Raw genomic sequence first — 23,043 nt, 5'->3', positions numbered from 1 at the left:
TCCCTTTTATACACAATGTATACAAAAGCTTCTCAGGCCTCCACGGCCACATGACTCAGACTTGAGCCCTTCTCTCACATACTCACATGTGCCTATGGTGAAACAGAAATGTAGGACTGCTTTCTGGAAGTACTCTGGATGTCAATGGTAGAGTATCTCTGGTATCTTAACACCATCCTCCTGAGGATTTACTCAGTGTGCTAGGCCAACTTGCATCAATTTGAAGCCAAGTTGGCTGCACTGATCCTTTTACTGGAACTATTCAATTTAGGGTGTGCGTTGTTGTATCAAAATTGGCATTTCAGAGAAAAAAGTTCCATGACCCATTAAAATGGCTGCTAAAACAGTGGTGGGGCATCTGATTTTCACTGCTTTAAAACAGGGACACAAGGAGAGTGTGAGATGTCAGTGCTGCTAAACCTAGAACCTGAAATATCAGCTAGGTAGGTGATGGTTACTTTGATAATAAGAGGGCAGTAAGTTCTTGAAGATGCTCAATCTCAGAGATCTTTTATCTAAATCAGTGAATTTATATATATGGAACTGTGAAAGTTTCACTAAAGTCCGTGAGTAGATAAAGGTTTTTAATGATTCTGAAGAATCAGTAACAACCTAAGCATGTACATCCAAATTCCTGACTATTGTTTCAAGTTCTACCCATGTTCCAAAAACTTTGTAGAAGAAATTGTGTCATTGGCCAACCTGGTGAAAGGAAAGGATTGTAAAACTCCTCCACAATGTTGAGAAGATATAGGAATATTTCTAAATGGTTCTATAAATACAGAGTATTATCAGTGACCTTTATAATCACTTCTGCTCATTACAGTAAAAGCACATCTAGTTGCATACTTTAAAGAGAAAAAAAGCATTTTTATCCTTTATGATAATATTGTGCAGTCACTGAACTTCTTCCCTGAGGCTTTTATAGTGCTTGGGGCACATTAAGACCCTTAACCTTTCTCCACTGATGATTATATGAGCATTGTCCTAAGTGATTAAGACTCACAATGATGCAGGGAAATGGACAAATAACATCTGACAGACTGGAAGAGAGAAAGTCTGGGTTGGAGGAAGTGCCTTATCACCCTCAGCTCACAGTCCCTGCCTCGATACAGGCTCAGAGTGCCAACACCACATCCCAAAAGAGTTCTGCTTTGGGACAAGCACCCTAGTCAAGAAATGCAATGTGGTATTTTGTTGTTTTTTCCACTTCCAAGTGGTTTTTATACACTTGATATTTAGTTTGGCTTATGAAGAAAGACAAAGTAAGACCAAATGAAGTAAGAAAGGAACAAACTTCTCTCATTTTCTCCTACTTTCAGACACAGGTAATGTGTTTAGGATACATTACTGTGTCTGGACACCTTTCTGGGCAGATGTGCATTTGCAAGTAAATTCACTGAGACAATGGGTATGATTTGCCTTTTTCTTTATGCAAACCATCTTCAATCCCACATTACACTAGAAACCCTTAAATTACATTTTAAATTAGACATCGTGGGCATTCACAACCTACTTTTCCTGCAATATGTGAAATTTTGCTCTGTGTGCCCTCAATGTAAATAGGGGCTTTTAAAACAATTTATACAACATAACAAAGGATGAAAATGTTCCTGTTGATTAGAAATTCCATCAGTGGCTGAAAGAGTATCTAAAAATAAAAATAACCTTTGATTCACAAAGCAGCACAGTGCTTTAGGCACTCAAAAACTACTACAATCAAACTAGAGATTTTGTAAGAGTTTTTTTAGAGAATCCTTGTATTCTCTTTTAATATTTCCTACCAGGACTTTTTTGTGAAAACAGAAGATGCATGATTACTGTGGATTTGGACATGTTTGAATGACAGAACAGGTTTTCCTCAATAAGACTTTAGTGGGAAATATTTTAACAGATTGCACTTTAAGCTCATTTAAATGGTTGTGTGCAATTCTGTTTATTCTTTTGAAGATAAAAAAGAGAGAGGTGGGTGATGATTTCAGATCTGTATCAACCCAGGAATTCAAAGAAGGCATTTTCTGTGTAATTCCTCTGAGAAAAGGTAATCACCACCAAACCCAAGTCTCTAGGGCTGGATTGAGTAAGGTGGGAATCAATCTCACTTCCTTCATTTCTTTGGGGCAATTTCAATGAAGATTAGAGGATTTAGAAAGTTTGCCTGCAGGGCCATCTTAGCAATATATAAAATAGAATAATTTTCCATGAAAAGAAATAAAACAAAAAATCAGGTCAGACCAAATGCATGTTGTAGTCCATTTAGAAAAAGTAGCAAGTATAAATGCAATGAGAGCAGCGACTATTTGGCAGCAGCATGGGAAACAGTCATGTATATTTTTCATCAGTTAGAATACAATTCACTTATTGTATCAAAATTCAGCTTCAATTCAGAAACTGTGGTAATCAATTTAAACACAGTAATTTAAACCTTGTTGTTTAAATCCTCTTCAACACTAAACTTTTGAAATTCCCAGTTGGGGCATTTTTGTTCCTCAGTGCCCGTGTTGCCATTGTTGGGACTCAGGCACCAAGAGCTCTTGTATCACAGGATGGACTTCACCTTGTTGAATTCATCTCATGCACATCTTCACCTACATATTGTCACTTCTCCAGCTCCAGTTGTCTGGGTTTTTTCCATCCTAGTCTTCCAGCTGCCGCACTTTTCAATGCAATGAGCAGTTCAGGGTTTATTTCCCTGGGACAGTGTAATTTTAAGTCCTGAATTGCCTATTACCATCTAGCAGCAATTCCTTTTTCCTTCAGACCTTGATCCAAGCATTGGAATTTATCAAGAGCATACCATTGCTTTCAATCCCCCAACTCCTCTCAAATTATAGACCCTGCAATGAACTTCCTTGCAACACTGATTTATTTGGGGGTTTTGCTTGAACATGTGTTATGTACTCCCCCAGATTTATCTAATCACTTTGAACTCTGGATTTAATAGGAAGACAAATTGTATTCCAGCTAAGCAAAAGAGTATGATCCTTAATTACATAACTGGAAGCATCTACACAACAAATTTATTAAAAAAAGGAAACAATCTTAAAATGTGTCTTATCCTAGCTGTCATATGGGAGGGTATTTCTAAATTAGTGAACTGGGGAATTGTTGAATTAATTTATTCTTCCACTGTGTTTCTGCTTTTCACTTACATTTGAGGATATTCTACTTAGTGCTGACAAAGTTACAATCTATGTCTTAGGAATCCTTTTATTTTCTCTGCTTTTTGAGAGCCCCAGGAACAGCATAGCCTTCCTTCAATCTGCTTGCTGTCTATCAGAATGCAGGAGGAATGTCCCTGAGCTTATTTGAGAATAAATCTCTTTAGGTACAGAGGAATCGTGGAGTGCTGATTCTTCTGTCCTGTTTACCTTTTCTGTCAGGAAATCAGCTGAGCTGCAGTGATAAAAGTGAATTACAGTAGTAAACCTACAATGTACCATTCTGTAAACTACATGTCATGAGATGTTTTTGGCACAAGCAGCCATTTTATTTCTGGTTTACTGGAATATTATAGAGACTGCATATAATACATTAAGACACTTTTGGGGCTGGGTCACTGTGTCACAGTCCTATTCAGGGAAGCACTTAAGGATCTGTCTAATATGAATCATGTGCTTAGGTCCCACAGGTGCCAATGGAAAGTAAGTAACTACTCCAGTGCTGACTTGAACAGAGATTTATTCTTAAACCATGTTTCTATAATGAAATATTTTCCTTTAAACTAATCGAGGATGGAATAAACTAAAATGAAATGCTTCCCATGCAGGATTTTAGTTGGTTTTTCTGGTGTTTGTTTTGAGTTTTGGGCTGGTTTTCTTTTAAGAAGCTTTTTCAGAACATGTCAAAGTTTCCTATTCGTTAAAAATGTTTGTCTGCAATTATGCAAATATTAACATTTACTTAAAGCCTCTGAGATAGATAACAGTTACTATTTGTACAGAGATGAATCTGATAATCTTTCACTGAAAGATTTTCACTTTCATTTTTGGAAAACATTGATTATCAGCTCACAGCAAAGACCCTTTGTATATCTACAAATCATAATAGCATAGCCAAGGTCTCTAATTGAGATGCTCTTTAAAGCCTTACACAACCTCTTGTTTTTCTTAAAAAACCTGGGGCTTTTGGAGTTCACCTCTTTTCCATGCTCAAGCCTGTCTCCAAACATGTTTCATCTCCACTGTAAAATTGTCTACAGCTCAGCCAAGCTGTTGTGAAAGGTTAGGCCAGGAACCATTTCTGCCTCTACTTGCTTTCCCAAACTTACTCCTTTCATAAAAGGAGCAAGTCCTCCCTGTCAGAACAAAATCCTGGACGCAGCAACCCAAAAATTTTTCAGTTTCTACTTTGCAGCTTTCTGTTTTCAGCTTTCTCTTTTACTAATCTCCATTTATCTCTTCTGTTTTCCCATCTCCCTCTCCCCTTCAGCCCTTTCCTCCTCTCTGACTTACAGAACTTTTCCATGAGGTCTCCATCAGGGAACTGGTTTTCTTGCTCTCAAGAATCAAGCAGCACCAAGTTGGCATTCTCCTGTCATATCACCTCCCAGTTTCAATCAAAAAAACTTTCAAGAACATAAAAATGAAAGGAAAATTAATTATGTTTCCAACCAGAAGCCAGAATTAATTCAAGAACTGTACTGGAGAAATAGGTGGTTCTTATTCCATTTCCAGGCTAGCCGGGAGCCTGGGTCTCATTTCAGAGCTGGTAATTTCTAATGCTTTTGGAAAAAACAGACAGCCTGCTGTTCCCAGTAATTTTTATAATATTTTCCAGCACTGGAAATTGTTGACTAGCGTGGCCTTTGAACAAAAACATTCACTATGCTAAATTTAGGCTACAGTCCTGTAGAAAGTGTATTTTAAAAGAGCAATTACCAGATCAGAACCAGTTTAACCACCAGCTAGATCAGAATAAATCTTCTTTACAAGACTTTCAGAAAATGTTCTCTTCTGGAAGGAAAGATACAAGCAATTTGTCCAGCTGGTACCTTTTATCTACACCATAGACTGAATGCTTTAGAGGGAAATAGTTCTGAGAAGTATTTTTGCCTTGGTCTTGGCATCAGGCATTAATCACAGGAATTGCATGGGTTTAGAAATAAAGAGTTTGCCAGACTAGGGAAGACCAAATGAACAAATGCAAAACCCTAGGAAGGTTTTTACTGAAAAGAAGAATTTTGGATATACATCTGAATAGAGATAATTTTTAATGGGCTCCAGGTAGCTCAGCACTCATACAAATTTCCCAAACTTTTTAAACACTTCATCTCTCCTTAACGACAAAATAAATTTAGATAATCTAGATTACCTGCGACATGCAAAATGTGGAATTCAGAGTAAGGATGCAATTACATTGCAGGAGAAGGATGCAAATACATCTTCAGTGTAATTTGGAATGACCTGAAGTGTTGCTTCAGAAGATCATTGGTAGAGTGTCAGATCTGTCAGTTCTGTCTCTATACTTGAGACTCTCAAGCACCCTAAATGGCATTAGGTGCCTAAATCTGAGATACTGAGCTGGATTTATTTTGTCTCTTTAAAAGTGAATTGTACGGCCTCAAATCCTATTGATGCTGTTGACTATATTGTTAATAAATAAGAAAGGATATTAAATACAGCACATGAAAATGTCTTGTAAACCTGTTAATCTTGATCTAAATGCCATGCCAAGTCTGTTTTTCATAAAATGCCACAGCATCTACACTGAATGTAGGGAGGAGGCCTGCTGGACCTTGAACCCATATTACCAAAGGCTGAAAAATAAATGTGGAGGTGAAACTGTTATGCAGAGGCAGCCAAGGGCTTTTAAGGAAATTAAATAACATTGGTCTATCTGGTGATCACTAATAGTGGTAAAAGGTCTTATCTTGATGTTAGCTTGCTTATTTGTAAGCAGCCCAGGGAACAATTTTAAGGAATGCTTTGAAAGTTAAAGGGATAGCCCTGTGGATGTGACAGGAGAAGCAGCAGGGAAAGGAATATGAATATAATCTTTCTCAAACTGAGCAAGTGACCATATTTTGACATGCTGGAAAGTATTTCTGTTCTTGTAAGGCTGAGGTTGGAGTCAGTTCCATTAAACAGGGCTACAAAAAGAAGCCTTTAAAACATCATGCAGTTTTTGAAAATGCATACATTCCAATCAGGCCTCTTCCATGGGATTTCTGGTATAAAGCTAGTAATTATATTGGAATTTCAGAAACAACTTGTAGAGCTCCCAAAACACAGGGAGGAGTCCCTCCCAGGGCTGGAATATTAAGTTGGCTGGAAGAGTTGTTGGCTTTACAAAACACCCAGGACCATATTGTGATCATATTGAGGCTTTCTTACATTTTTTTAAAGATTTACATTAGAGCTCTGCACGGATACAGGCCACTTATCAGATAACTCACAGAAAAATAACTTGTTTAGTGTGACAGGCTTTCTCTGAGGCTGCCAGACATATTCCATGAGCACACATAGCCTGACTGTTAAAAATGCAGTTTCTTAAAACCTCATTAGTGACTGACAACTATGCAAAATGTCATTGCATCATGAAAAATACAGCCATACCATCAATTATTTGTACACAGACCTATGTTTAAAACACAAAGTATCGACTTTCATTTACTGTCTTAATTTAATACATTCATTTCATACATCAAGCTCTATGGAAAGAATACAAAATGAAACTACTGACAAGTCAGTTTAATAAAATAAACCCTATCTAGAGTATATTTTATTCCAAGTCAGCTGTTAACAAGCCTACCCTGCAGCTTCAGGTGTGAATTTTAATAGCATAATGAAACTTCACGGGAAAAGATTTTTGACACTGAAGTTGTTTATGTGCTTTAAGGATATTAATGTCTCAGGTATGGATTCAACGCCTCCACAGCTCTCAATTATGAAATATTTGCTGCAGGTTACTGTAACTGGAACAGATTGCATCTTTTAATGCTGCTTCTATAGGCAGCCAAGCAGGCTCATGTTTAACTGTAGATTTAAAGGAAAAAACAGCATGCTGGTAATTGCATATAGGAAGTTAGCATGTTTCCTTAAAACGTCCCATCTTTCATGAGATCCCAACACCAACACCAGAATTTTCTTTAAACAGATAATTTTTTGCTTTCCATTTAGACACAAGAGCAGTGTTTCTCTGCTGGGAGCAGATAAGTCTGTTGGCTGTTGAGCAGTCAAAACTCCTTTTCATTTCTCTTTCTAAATGGACCCTTGTGTGTACACAAAACCTGGTTAATTTACATTGGAAAGAAATTCATAAATGTGTTTTCCTTTCAGTGACTATGATTTGAAAGACCCAGAAACGGAAATATTTAATGTTTTTCTTTAAAACTTGTTGGAAAATTTAATTAACAGCATTAATTCAGGAGTGATTTATTGAACTCAGATTGTTTTGAAGCATTTCCAGTTCAATGACCATTCTGCTAACTCCAAGAAAGGGTTAAGTGGATTTTTCCCTAAGCTCTCCTTCCCTGTAAAATAAACCAGTTAAGCCACAGCTTCCATGGTCTCCCTGGGAAGAGTGATTCATCTGGTAGACTGCAATTCCTGATTCAATGAAGTCCCAGAGCTTCAGCTGGGCTAAACCTTTAGGATCACAGTGAGGAGTCCAGTGACCCTGAACCTCAGTTTTCCAGAAGAGTCTGCATTTAATGCAGTTTTTCATGATCTTTTATGGTTTTCTTGTCTTTAGGGACAGTCTTTCTTGAAGAGAGGTGCACCAGAATTAGTTTTAATGAAACCTCATGACCTGTTTCCCTGTACAACAGATTTTGTAAATAAGGAGAAAAAAAAACCCCAAAACCAAACAAAAAAATCCAGAAATGAACACTGTAAATTTCTGATCCACGTGATACTTTGGAAGTCTGTGATTTTGACCTGGTTAAATCCACTCCTGCAGTAAAATAGAACTTCTCAGAAACTGGCCTGTCTGCCTTTAATGAATGCAGATTTCCTTTGCTGTCATCTTCAAAAATCATGTTGATTTGGAATAGGAAAGCTGTCCTAGACAGTTTACAGATTTGTTTCTGGGTGAAATCAAGGTTATTTTTTTCCACTGCATGCTCCTGAGTGACTGAGTGCAGATCCAATGGCTCAGTGACTTGAGTACACAACCTAATTAGGATTTAGCAATGTTATTGCACATTCATATTTGAGCTCATATGTTTACATATTTGAGCTCATCCTGTTTCACACGTGAGGCAACACAAATCAGTTTAAAAACCTCACAAATAATTTATAACCTCACAACTGGTGGTGGGCTAAAAATATCCATTATTTCCAGAAAACAGTAATGAATTAAACAATGATAATTCAGTTTGTATTCCACATACTGATACTATGATTTTGAATAGTGGATAAACAACATACATGTACTTCTATTTCTTTCCTTTCTTTCTTTCTTTCTTTCTTTCTTTCTTTCTTTCTTTCTTTCTTTCTTTCTTTCTTTCTTTCTTTCTTTCTTTCTTTCTTTCTTTCTTTCTTTCTTTCTTTCTTTCTTTCTTTCTTTCTTTCTTTCTTTTCTTTCTCTCTCTCTCTTTCTCTCTTTTTTCTTTCTTTTCTTTCTCTCTGTCTTTCTCTCTTTCTTTCTTTCTCATGTGGTTGAATAAATACAATTTTCCTCTTACCCTGTGTTACACACCTGAAAATGTGCAGTTTTCCAGAGGCAATGGTTTAATTGCTGCTGGATCTAATCTCTATACATCCAGAGACTTTGCTCAAAACAAGGCATGAGATGTATTGCCTCCTTAATGCAGGTAAATTACACCTCAGAATGATGATTGTTCTATTTTTGTTGAGGTTTATTCCCCCACCCCAGATTTTCCAAGGCTTTTGGGCATATAAATTAAAGCTTGCTGTCAGACACACCTTCTAAACTAAACACTACCTTATTTTCTTATCGTATTTGGAAATCAGTCATTTTTTCCACACCTTTCTTTCCTACTCTGCAGAAATGAACTTGTCATCAGTTAAAAATACATACTGTTTTCATGAAGTGAGATAAGATGCACTCATGAAACTCCCTCCAAGCTATTGGGGTTATCTTTATATCAAATACAGCAAGACTTTTGGTTTGAATCCAAGAACTGTCAATTATCAGCAACTCCAAAAGGCACAGAAAGAACCACTTGGCCCTCTTTTGCATGGGATTTTTATCTTCTCTCATCCTATTGTGTTTTTTTGCTGCAACAATTAGTTTCTCTACCCTCTCTGATCAAAACTCTTTGTCTTCAGCTTAACTGCTCTAAATATCAGGAGGTTTTTCCAGTACTTTAAGGAGTTCCATCCTTTTTGAGCCCTTCTATCGCTTTCTTTCTTTCTTTCATGACTTTTCATGCCAGGCAGAATACTTGTTATCATGTAAGATTTATTTCACTGCTGAGTCCTGCCTGTACTAGTGACAAAATGTGAATTTGGTGCTCATTACCTGTCATGCCAGGCTGCATTGCCTTCTCATGAACTTTGCAATCAACACACACAAACCTGTGCCCCTGTGTGTGCCACTGGAATCCTAAAATCAGAGAAAATAAAATCATCAAAACTCCAAACTGGTTTGGTTTTTTTTTTTTTAATTCTCATTGTGGAACAAATACATCTCTTCAATAGCTGGACAGATTTGGAGTAGAGGCTTCAGGAATGTTTTTCCAATCACTTCAGTGCTATTTTCAAGTTCCTAATCATATCTGACAATGAAAGTATAAACACTTGTGCTCGGATTTCTGCAGCAGACATCAAGAGCTGAGTTTGCAAATGTCAATAGGCAGAATTAAGGACTTCCCGGGTGTGATACACTTGACCTATTTTTGACATTTATTTTAAGATGTGATGAAATATATCTCTGCTAACTAGCTCTGCTGTGTACAAAGAGAGTCTCAGGTGACCAGCCACAAGGTTTTGATGTTGAGATTTTGTCAGTTATAGCATACATTTACATTCTGCATGAATAATTTGAATCCTTAACACATATAAAGGCAACACAAAGTAAACCATGACTTTAGGCTGTATCCAGAAGAGATCAAAGCATTAGAAGTTACCAAGAACACACTGGTATTGATAATACTGATGAATGTAACTGGTGGTATCAATCCAGTGTAAGATCCAGATTTTGAACAAAAAGTCTCAGAATGATCAGCCAAATATTACAAATTTGGTAGTTTCACATCCAGAACAGTATTTCCTGGGTGTCCTCAGAAGATCCATTGTTTTAAATCCCCAAATAACATCTAATAAACACAGTCTTCTTTTATTTCATCAAAGAACAAAACCATTTCTTTTCTACAAGTCCATTTTCTTCTGACATGTGGAAAGTTATTTCAGAACTTTATTGTCTACTCTAGTAGGAAAAAATAAATGGTTTGGATAAAAAATCCCATATTTTATTCTCAAACAATCATTTATTTGTTTGCTCATAAGTGAAATTATAAGGTCTGAGATGTATATTTATATGAACATAAGACTTTAACAAATGTCTTCTTGTAGACATGATTCACTCAAAACATTTATTTAAAGTAATACATCATGTTAGACACTGGCCAAATTTCAAAGCATATTAAGCACAGTTCATTGTCATCTTTCTAGACCTGACAACAGCAATATAAAACTGGAGGACTCTAACAGTTTAACTATTATTTTTATTTCCTTCTTGTTGATCAAACATCCTTACTAATTACATATCCCACCAAAGCTTGCATTTTAATTCATCAACCCTCAGCCACAGGAGCTCTAAAACATTTTGTTTAACTTAAAAAAAATATAGAAGGGCTTGTACACCTCAGTTTAACATAAATCTAGAAGTGTTGGATGAGATGAAATGAATATTGGGCAGATAACACTTGAGGAACCTGAAAGCTTTCTCCTAACCAAAACCAAGTGTCTCAATTTGTTAGACTTCCAGGATAATCATGATCTTTCCAGGCAGATTTATATTTATTGTGGTATTAGATAGCCCATTTCCACTAGCAAGATCTTTAATGTTTCCACTGGGACATGCTCTGAAAATTTAAGGGCCTTTCTTGCCTGTGCTTGTGTGTGATTAAAGCATGGTCAGTGCTGGGAGAGCTCAATTGGTTTGAATGGGTTTTTTACCCAACCTATTCAAAGCAATGACACACACAGAAATTTATTCTTTACAGTGATAAAACCCAAAGATTTATTCTCACAAGCAAAATGAGGGTTAAACTGGGTTAAGTGCATCTGTATTAGACATTTCCTCCTTTTGGCCATGAAGATTTCAAGTTGGCAGTATTTTAATGACCTTAATTTAGTCATATAAGAACTTTCAGTCACATTGAAAATACCAAAATCTCACTATTGTGTGTAATGACTGACAGTACAATTGTTCAGTGTTAGACACAGAAGGTGGAGTTGAGCTCAGTAATTTTTATGGCTGGTTAAAATTGTCATCTAAAAAGAGTACTTTTATAAAAATGCATATGAATGTGTCTCAGTATTACAGCACTCACAATGAAGCATTCCAATATCTTCCAGTGGTTTCTTCTTGAAAGACAGCATATAAATTTTATGTTATTTAAAGATATAAGATTTTGTGATAAAGGTATGAATTTGCCTAGCAGAGCATTTTTTCTTTGCCTTATCACATTAAATTGATGAAATATTAGTTTATTTTTCACAATTTTAAGAGTTTAAATAGATAAAAAGTACCAATATTTTTGTTTAGCTATCATTAATATCAAATTATCTAAGGTCTTTAGTTGTACTGCACTTGCTAGTACTTAAATTTCAGGGAATGTGTCTGTTCAGTGTAGGAATTTTAATTGAATATCCTTTTCATAAGATGGTCATTCTACCTTAAAAAAAAATCAGCTGGAACCAAGAAATCATTTAAGAAGCCAGGTGATATTATCTTAATTTCAGAATATGGACATAAGCATTCAAATATTACCTTCTATTTCGGTTAATTCTAATCTTTGCCTGGGAAGAGACAACAGAAAACCAGCTTCACTCTGAACAATCCTGCTTGGTCGACACCAATTATTGCAGCCAATCAGGTAATTAATTCCAGAGAATTTTCTCTTCTACAAAATTCCTGCTTATCACCCTTCTCTGTAAGTGAAGGCTTTCTGGCCAGGCACTGCAGCAGGCAAGCCAATGTCTACAAGAGCATTACTTTTGTCAGGAAGGATGTCAGGGAAGTTCTTGGAAGCACTTGCACATCTCATAAATATGGAATCATATTTATTTCCTTAAACTTTTTGCTATATTTATCCTGCAGCATTTTTCAGTTGCTTCTACTTCTTGACAATACTTGATCACTCAGTACAAATGCTTAAAATTTTGTAATTATTTGGTGATGGACTTGTTTAATTTCTCTCTGTACTGGGTCTGTCTAGGATGGCATTAACACACCACAGTGTTAACTATGTGGAGCAAGTAACACCTGGATAAGTGGAGGATTCATTAAGAAAATAACTTTTCTGAGTCCAAAACAGTCACAGGCAGGGCTCCCTGTAACTGCCTGATTTAACTTACTGAGAATTGTTTTTCAAGACAGAATAAAGATGAAATTATCTTTGGTAAGTTTCCCTCCTTTTTCTTTAAGCCCTTGTTTTAAACTTTTTTGTAAAGATGTCTACTTAATTCAAGAAGATCCTTTCCACTTTGATTGTATGTACTGCCTCTTAGTTAAGATGCCAGCTAAGCCAAAACCTCCATATTCCAAAGAAGTTCCATATGTGTTTAGAACACCTGACAGCTTCAGCAGGGGGTGTAGCCATTCATGAGTAAATAAGTGATTTCCTGGCAAACAGAGATGCCATTCAGAGCACGAGGTTGCTTTTCAGAACATTGAATCTGTGCCAATGAAAAAGCATGACAACACTGCGATGGTTTCTCCCAATGTTAAAACAAGAGAAGTAGAGGTAATGCAGGGAAATGAGAAAATAAAAAGGGATTGTTCCTTTCCTCCCCCACCCTCCCAAGCTGTCAATGTAATATCATGAAGATGAGGGAGGAGAATTTAAAATACAAAAGGAGAGGGGAGAAATAAAGAAGACACCAGCAAAGCAAAAAGGTTGAAATCATTCACTAAATCAACTCCAACTCCTCAAGGAAGTTGAAAGCTTCAGGAAACCAATTAATTTAAATTTAAATTTAAATTTTAAAAAAAACATATAAATATATATGTAAATAAGCAAAACCTGTCTTAGGATCAGAGTTCTCAAACTAGAGACAAAGAGAATGGAAAAGAAGATCAGGCATATTGCCAGGCAGATTCTCACAAGAAGCAGTGGCAGTTAAGAGTCAGAAAGTTTCTATCTGTCCTAGAAGTAATTTTGATTAGGGGCACAGATGGACCGCACACGCAGAAGCAGAAAACAGGGGCTATAGTTCCTGGGAGCCATAGAGCCAAATATTTATTACTGTGTCCTATCCCAAGGCCCCCCCATTGAGAAGCAAAGGAAAATTAGTTTGAGAATCACTGACCTATCTGGAAAAAAATTTGTGTTATTGCTGCCTAAAGAATAATCCCTCCAGTACCCCCCACTGCTGCCTCCAGGGAACTTGTCTGGTGGTGAAACTGGGTGGCCCAGAGCCTAATAAATTACTGAAAGCCTAGAGAAGAGGATTATATTTTCTCTATGTTATGCCAAAACTATTAAACAATATGTGAATAAGTTACCTCAGCTACCAGTCATCATTCTTATCCCAGTGTGATCTATGCCATCAAACAAAAATTCTCTCCCTGTCACCATTACCAGTTATGTGTCTTAGTGAACACATGTCCAAACCTCATGGCTTTCTCTTAAGCAGAGTATTTTCTTATTCACCTGTGATACATCCAGTCTTCCTTGTCTTCTGACATTCTCTCCTCTTCCAGGTGTGTATTTCTGGGCATTTCCTTAAGCCTCATGTCACACTGTAAATCAGCTGTAGTAGCCATTCTCTGTGGTGCCTCCCAGAATAGATTCTGTAGGTAAAAAAGCTCTTATTCCACCTAGAGGTCAAAAGTATTTCCAGAGAAGCGTTTTAATGTGTCCAAAACCACTATCCACAGCAGCAGAGTGTTATTATATTCTGTGTTTCATTCAAGCTTCTTATTCTCCTTCCATTCTTGCCCAGGGATTAAAAGATAGGCAAAGCTTTGACAATTTCCGCTACTGCCTGAGTGTTATCCAAAATGTACAGCATAAATCAGGGCAGGGGATGAGTGGCTGATTGTCTCTGTTCTAAATATTATCCTTTCAGCAGTACAGAAGAGGACTTCAAGCCCTGGGGGACTCTTCAGCCATGATTGTTACAAAGAGACATCATTCTTTTGAGGAAACCAGAATGCTTCCATTAATTCACCCATCTCTGAAGCTGCGTCTTTATCGAATTTCCAAAGTTACATAATATCCCTTTCTGCTACTAAAAAAAGAGATGTGAATGAAGATTTTGTGCATTTTTTTTTTTGTTGTTGGTTAGGCCAATATCCCAGGAAATACAAAGGCTGAGTGTATCTACCATCTGAGCCGTGTTCAGGAAACCATAATTATTTAAAGCTATACTTTTCCCAAGTTAGTCAGAATCCTTTTACTGCCATTAGTGAGAGGAAAACTAGATGAGGGCTGGTTATGAAGTGGTATAAAGCACAATGAGTTGAATTGTGTATTTTGTACCTCCTCACACCAGTGATGGGAGAACAAAAATGGCTTTAAGTTGCTTTGGTGACTTTTATACACTACACCCTGCCAGAGAGCTGATTAGTCAGCAATGAGTGAGAACCAAGTGGAAGCTGTGTGTAAGAGAAAAGTTAATGCACAGGTTTCTTGTCTGGAGTTGCTGCCAGTTTCAGTCAAAAGGGCATTACACAGCTGTGATAATTTAGTCTGAGTGTGTAGAGAGAGGTTATGATCTAAAATATTGCAGTATATTAAATTTAACATATTTTTTCAGATACTTATTCTGAATTTGTCAAGTGAAAACACCTAAGAGATTCCATGGAAAGTTAATAAAACCTAACAATTCACTAAGGATAGTGGCATATGGTACAAAGAAAAGAAATTTAAATTATTCATTATACTATTCATAAAGTGCATTTTATACACAAATTTTCAAAATTCTAAACATGACTTCCCCTCCAATTTTAGGACACAGTCAGTGACCATTGCCTTGCATGAAGAACTGCATCAGAGACCAAATGTATCTCTGAAGGCAGGGGAAAACTGAAGGACAAATCATGGGTGACACAAACAGAGATTCAAAAAGGAGTACAATTTTCAGTGTGGAGCAGGAAATTCAGTTCAGCTGTGGTGTTTGCTAAAGGCAATCTTGGCTTATAGAAAAATTATATAAAAATAATTATATATAAATTATAAGCTTGAGAAATAGTAAAGGAAGTTGTGGTCATGCAAATGTGTCCTACTAACAGAAGACTGACTTACTTGTATGTTGTTCCTCTGCTTTGGCATAAACAGAGCAATCCCAGGTCAAACAGAGCACTTCTGCCTTCCAGGCACAGGTCTTGAGTTTATGGCCTGCCCAAAGCACCGGAAAAGTAACCAAAGAACCGGAAAAGTAAAAAAAAATCCTGAACTCCTCTAGGCATAAGAGATCACTTTAATAGGTTGCCCATGGAACAGGCAATTTTATAGATCTTAAGGGTGACACATCATTTAAGCTTCTACATAGATCTCTAATGGTTCTGTAACCAGCATAAACCAGGCTAAATTTAATTTTATATCTGCTTGATACCCATCAACACATACATAGATTTGCTTCCAGCCATGAATATTTTCCCCCCGTTCAAATTCAGAAGCACTGACACATGGCTTGTCTAATATCCGGGAGGTTATAATAAAGATATAGTTGATGATTATCTTTTCCAAATAGTCCCTGAAGACTGACCTGAATATATTGCAATCATCTGTTCCCCCCTGAAATTCCTCTTTCAGATACTTCTGCTATGAATTGTTGGGAAATCCCCAGGCAGCAATGAACATCAATGATTTTGTGAGTAGTCTTAGGTATATCACAATTTATAAAATTCAGTCTTCTCGAGCAAGTTTATTTGGCTGTACATGTAAATAATCATCAATTAGTAATGTGTGATTAAGTTCTCTAATTTCACCAATTTCAAGATTAGAAATCTATGCTCCTTCCAACCCAAAGAGAAAAAATCCATCTCAGGGATGGATTCACCTTGGCATATGAGAGGAATATAAGATGGATAAGAAAAAGCATCTTCTGGAAGCAGGTTTTGCTCCTTTATCAGTGAAGGTAAAGATTATAGAACAGAAGACAAAGTTGGGTGGGATGAATCTGATTCCACCTGGCCATGTCAAGGCAGCACATGAGGTACCAGCAGTTTTATCCTCGCTATCTATTGATAAGGAATGAGAATATGTCTCATTAAACAGAAGTATGTGCAGGTTTTGGCTGGGGTTGAGTTAATTTTCTTCACTGTGGCTGGTACAGGGCTGTGTTTCAGATTTGCCTTGGACACAGGGTTGATGACACAGAGATGTTTCTGTTATTGCTGAGCAGGACTTAGAGCCAAGGCCTTTTCTGCTTTTTGTACTGGCGAGGGGGCTGGGGGTGTGTGGGAGGCTGGGAGGACACAGCTGGGACAGGTGACCCAAACTGACCAGAGGGATGTTCCAGACCGCAGGACATTGTGGGCAGCTCATAAGGCAAGGGGAAATATGAGGAATGGAGGGACACATTTGCAATGATTTGTCTTCCCAGCTCACCTCACCATTTTGTGTGATGGGGCCCTGCCCTCCCTGGAGAAGGCTGAACATGGAAAGAGGGGACTTAATTCCTTGTTTTTTTCTTGCATGTGCAGCTTTTGTGTCCTTTATAAAGTGTCTGTATCTCAACACATGAGTTTTCTGACTTTTATGCCCTTCCAATTCTCTCTCTGATCCTGCTGGTGGGGTAGGAATTGAGTGGCTGTGTGGGACTTAGATGCAGCTGGGGTTAAACCACGACAGGTAAAGGGGAACTGACACAAAGAGAGTGAGCCGTTTTCAAAAATAGTATAGAAAATCTCAGAATTAGGAACTGCATGTTTCTTATGACCTTGGGAAATATTTTGGGGTTTGCCTTATCAGTCCTAATCTCCTGATGTATTATATCTTATATATTAAAATTATCTATAACTTCTTTTGCGTACACAAACCTAAAAGAAAACTGACTTATATATATACATGTAAGAATATTACATTGACACCAAATCTCACATGTACTGAGTTAAGAGTCCTATAAAAAAAAAAAAACAAAATTAGGTTGGAAGTCAATTCCAGATTCCAACAAATAAATGACAAATACCAATGTAACTCTAGATTCCAAAAATGAATAACTGAAACATCATTTTCAACTAGGATTGCTTTGCCTTGCAAATGAATCCAAGTGATGCATTCCTAGTATGTCTTCCTGGAAAATATTTGTTCTAATTTAATTAATTCAGAAAAAGGCCTTAATCACTAATAAAAGAGGCTGAGTAATTTTTTTTAATAAAAAACCCCCAGAAGTACAGAGGAAATGTGGAAGAGAGAATTTCTTCAGCACAGAAGGTAATAATGAAACATTTGAAACTTTTACAAGTAAAATCTTCAGCTGAAGATTTAGTCCAGAATTAACTGGCATAACTCCACTGAAATCAAAGTAACTATGGCAATTTGCATCAGCTGAGGACTTGACCCAGTCTCACTCTGTGAAGTAATATTCTTTCTGTCTTCCAGAAATCCTTACTATGAATGTGTGATATTTTGTAGGTGGATCAGTCTATTAGTGTACAATGCCAGTTACAAGATATCAATCTAAACTATCCTCACCATATTTACATATCTTGATGTTGGTTCATCTTGAGTTTTATTTCAGTTAACACAGCGAAGCAGAGCAGTTGCTGAATCATGTTTTATTTGTTTTTAAAGTTTTCCTAATGTCTTTTGTTATCAGTCTCTTAATTTTTACACATACTTGAGTTGTAATTTAATTTACTTTCCGAAGTGTCTGAATGCATTTCCATCTGTCTAGCCATCTAGAAGTGGTTCCAGTTGCCCTTCCTAATTTTCTGCTGCTACTTTCACACTTCTTCACAAAGCTGGCTGCTTCTCCACTGCTGTTCATCCCACACCTAATTCTTGCTGCTGCCAAAAGCAGAACCTCCATCAATCTGCCAATGAAATATACCTGTCCATACGTATGTGCCTAGTGATCCACAGCTGTTCTGGAAGGTATTTTAACCAACAATAGATCAGCACTATAATCATATGAGATCTTTGTTTATGCCTTGGAATACGTGTTTTTTCTTGTTTCAACTCCCAGGCACACAGATTGTATCCGCACTGAGTGAAAGTTTAATGACTGATAAACCTTGGCAATAGCGCTTTTACCCTGAGTCATATGTTAAAAAAAAAAAAAAAAACAGCTATTGACATTTTATTTTGAAGAGTTCAGGCACCCAAAAGTTTTACTGCCAATGACTAAGTTGTTGGATATTCCATTTGGAACAAGAGAACAAAACCTGTATTTTGGATGAGAAAATTTCAGAGCAGACATCCACACATACAAACACAAGCATGCAGTGTCAAAGTCTGTGTTTACCTTTATCTCTCTGCAGGGAGTAGTCCTAAAATACATCCCAAGACCATTCAGTAAATAAAGTTAATTAAATCCTTTTGGAGCCAAGGTTTCAAACTATGCTAATTTGTAGTAATATTTATCACATTGAGTTTCCCTCACAGATGCCAGATGGATATGCTTCAGCACACATGGAACTGCTCAGACAAAATATCTTCTCCAAAAGGTAAGAATTTGATTGACCTCTTAGACTGATGAGATGATAGAAGATCCAAACTGTCTTGGAGATAACTGAGGTAGTCTGGAAATACACTTCTGAAACAGCACAATAAAGAGCAAAGAACACGTATGATACAAGACTTATTAATTAACATCTGCTCTCGGATAGCACAGTTTGTGCTTTCACTCAAATATCCTAGACTACCATATAAAATCTGAATTTTTACAACATATTTCAGTGTACTGTGTCTGCAGTATGTCATTTGTACAGATGCTAAACCACTTTGGGATTTATTTGTCAGGGAAGCCTTGAAGCTGGATTCAAACGCTGAAATGGAAGTACAATTGCAATCGGAAAATGTAGACTGATTGTAAAAATGCAGTTGTATAGAGAGAAAAGACTTCATCAAGCTAGTGTCAGGATATGAAGGCCACCTCAAAGTCACTTGAAAGGTAATGCAGAAAACAGACATTCCTGAGGAACCATAACATCATAGACTATCCTAAATTGGAAGGGACTCAAAAGGATCATCAAGTCCAGCTCTTGGTCCTGCACACCAATCACATCCTGTGCCTGAGAGCATTGTCCAAACACTTCCTGCACTCTGCCAGGCTTGGTGCTGTGACCACTGCCCTGGGGAGCCTGGTCCAGTGCCCAGCCATCCTCAGGGTGAAGAACCTTTTCCTGATATCCCACCTAAACCACCCCTGACACAGCTTCCATCCATTCCCTCAGTCCTGCCAATGGTCACCAGAGAAAAGAGATGAGTGCCTGCCCCTCTGCTCCCCCTCGTGAGGAATTTACAGACCATCATGAGGTCTGCCCTCAGTCTCCTCCAGGCTGAACAAGCCAAATGACCTCAGCTGCTCCTTGTATGGCTTCCCCTCCAGGCCCTTCACCATCCTCACTTACCCTTCTTCACAAAAAGTGTTTCACAAAGGAGGTATTTAATCAATTTCTAAAATGTAGTTGACAATAGTTAGGAATTGAGAAATTGATTACAAAACTTGAGGTTCCTGGATATTTATTAGATGGACCTAAAAAGTCATAGCATGGTTCTGATTCAAGTATGCCTCACTCTTAGTATCTGACACTAATGCTGAAGCCTTTGTGCCTTTTTCTTGTCAGAGCATACTGGTATATTTAATGACCCGTGTGCTCTAAGCATAACATCATCTCTGGCAGAACAAATTCCTGAGCATCCAACTCTGCTTTTGATTTGCTTCAGAGTGAAAAATGCAGTGGTTTCTTGACCTTTTTTACTAGCAAGTGAAAGAAAATCACTTTGAAAGAGCTTTTTTGAGGTCTAGAATTGCATTGTATATCCAATATGTATGCAATGACCTTCTGCAAGAGAACAATATGTTCTTAAGCATTATACAAGACTGGGCACACAATCAACACCCAGAAGAGAATAAGAAAGAGCAGAAACATCCTGAACCAGCTGCTGTGTGTTGTGCAGACAATGACACAACATATCTATCACTCTAGTGCAAGGAACAGAGCAGAGGTCATTTGTCTGAAAATTGCCTGGGCTTTCCTCTGGTTTGAGAGCCTGGCTCACAGGAAGGTTTTAGAGTATGTATCAGGAAAAAAGTCTTCACTGAGAGGGTGGTCAGGTTTGGAACAAGATTCCCAGGGCAGTGGTGGAAGTGCCATTCGTGAAAATGTTCAAAAAAAGCAGGTGGATGTGGCACTTGGGGACACGGTTTGGTGGTGAACATGGTGGTGCTGGGTTAAGGGCTGTACTCGATCATAGAGATCTTTTCCAACCTTAACAATTCTAGGATTATGATTCTAAGTGCATCAGTTTTGCTCTCTGTACTAGCATGGGTGTTCAGGTGCCTGTGAGGATAGCAGTGGCCTGGAGTGAGCAAGCAACTGATTTACCTAACTCTAACACAGGCTCTGGAAGCACCTTGCTTCTGGAGATCAAGAAATCTGAAGGAGAAAAGGTGATAGGAAGGTCATGGAACAGGCAGTGAGCAGCACGACTAGAGATGAAGAATGGCCAAGTGCAAGGAGAAAACCTTCATGATAAATGAAGATGGGCTTTTCCACTTTAGGATATTCACAACAGGACTGGAGTCCTTTATCTGTTATCAGCTAGAGTCTCACAAAAAACTTCTGTAACCCTAGGTAAGCAAAATCATCTGTGCAGGAGTCATTTTTCCTGTGACAGTCTCCCAGTTCATAAAGCAAGATAGTGCTACTCCTTTAATGAGAGCAGAGAGAGTAAAATATATTAAAAAGGAGTAAAAATGAAGGTGAAAACAACATTCAGAAGAGAAATTTTTCATTACTTGATGTTTTGAAAGAAAGAAAATTGGAAGATGCGAGTGAACTTCTTATTAAACAAAAATCAGAAAGCATCAGAATAATTTTCTTTAGCCTGACAAAAGGATTGGAAAAAGAGGGATCAAATTTTGTTTACCACAAAGCAGTATCTTCAGCAAAAAGAATTCAATAATACATCTCTTTAAAAAAAAGCAATTGGAACACATAGAAACAGAAAACTGAATGAAGCCAGAAAATGAAATGAAACTTTTTTTTTGTTAAAGTTGTTTTGAAACACTAGCTTAATTTCCATTTCATAAGTATTTCTGGGGGTTTGGGGTTTTTTCATTTAATGCTTGCTGCAGTGCATATTTTTCCCTTCCTAAAGAGAGGCTTCTGGCCACTTAAACAAAACTATTATATTGCTCTGCTGATGCTGAGGATACTTATAAGCAGACTGACCTGAAAAAAATATCTTTTTTCACGGATTTGATATTGTAAACAGTGTTTCCTTTCTGATGACGAAGGAAGGGAAATCAAACCTGGCAAAACTTTTTCAGAGGTGGAGGAAGGGAGCAAGGAGTGTGGGAGACAGAGGAAAAAGAGAGGCCTAGAGTAGAACTGCCAACATTGTGGAGGATAAGCTTTGCATCTGGCATGAAAAGAGCCAAGCCTCATGTTCCTCTTCTAAATTGGGAAGCTTTTCCCAAGTGCTGGCCTTTTTGGGTTTTGCATTCCTTCCTAAAAATTAAATCCTGAACCTGAGAAGTTGGTTCAACAAACGTTTTGTCACTTCACAGTAAGAGACACACCAAATTATATACTTCGGTTTTGGGGATAATAATCTTTATTTCAAGCTGTGTGGAAAATCAAGTTATTATTATTTAAATGCTAAGGATAATCAGGACATCTGTTTCAAAGCAGGACAGGTAGAGGACAGAGAATAAAGAGGTATTTAAACATCAGGAATATAATTTGAGACTTCTTCAATGGAAATATTTACTTAATAGCCACTCTATAAATTCTGTTTATGGCTGCCTGGACAAATGTGTGTTTTTTGTGAGAGATGTGTATTTTATACTCTGAAGTATTTCTCCCCACTGAGCCTAAAGGAGTAGTTCAGGTGAAGATGTACCTATCAGGCACTGAAACCTGGTGAGTTGCATCCACTATTTAACTATCCTGTAGTCACTGAACAGTCAGCAAATACTCTTTTGAAAGCCAGTTTCAAAGGAAAATTTAATTTCAAGATTCAGAATGACTGTTTGGAGGATGACAGTCTTGTCTGGGATATGCAGATGACCCAGGAAGACTGTTGGTAAGTTATATTTAGATTTTTTTTTAATTTGGATATCTATAAAACCAATCAAATAAACTAATAACCATTTAAAAAACAACCCCAAAAGCCTATCCATGGTCAAAACAGTACATTTAAACACTTTTGATTACACCAATTATACTGGCTAAAACTTGTCATAATCTGAAACATTTTTAGTTAAATGGTTAAGAATTATGCTAAAGGCAGACAGGGAATACTCTTTTCAGTGTCTCAAATAATGTTTCAGCACCTTGTATTCCACCTAAAATAGCCCTCAATGAAATCAGCTTATCAATCCATCACCTCCAAGAAGTGTGCAAGTACTAAAGTAATTTTACAAGTAGTTATTCAAATGGAGAGAGAAGCAAAGCTCATTTCAGTGCCTAGTCCATCCTGATGCTTTGTTTTTACCATACAACTGTCCTTTCGCCCTGTGTTACTTTACAACATGCAAAGCTGGCTCCCAGCTGGAGTTAAAGCTGCAATGAAATGCATGTTTGTTATACTCAGAGTTTAATGCAATCCCTATCCCTAAAGCTACACAAAGATTACTCTGAGACCTCTTTCAGTTCCATTTACCTCTCTGCTTTAATTTTTCCATGTGGAATATCTTGTTTCTTCTCTGTCCAAGTAGTAGTCCAAAATGATTTTTCCCCTAGGAAATCCAATCTTCAAAAATAAGGGATGGCATTTTGTATTAT

Source organism: Melospiza melodia, chromosome 4 (assembly GCF_035770615.1).
Source record: "Melospiza melodia melodia isolate bMelMel2 chromosome 4, bMelMel2.pri, whole genome shotgun sequence".
NCBI lineage: Eukaryota > Metazoa > Chordata > Aves > Passeriformes > Passerellidae > Melospiza > Melospiza melodia.
This window is presented reverse-complemented; position numbering follows the sequence as displayed.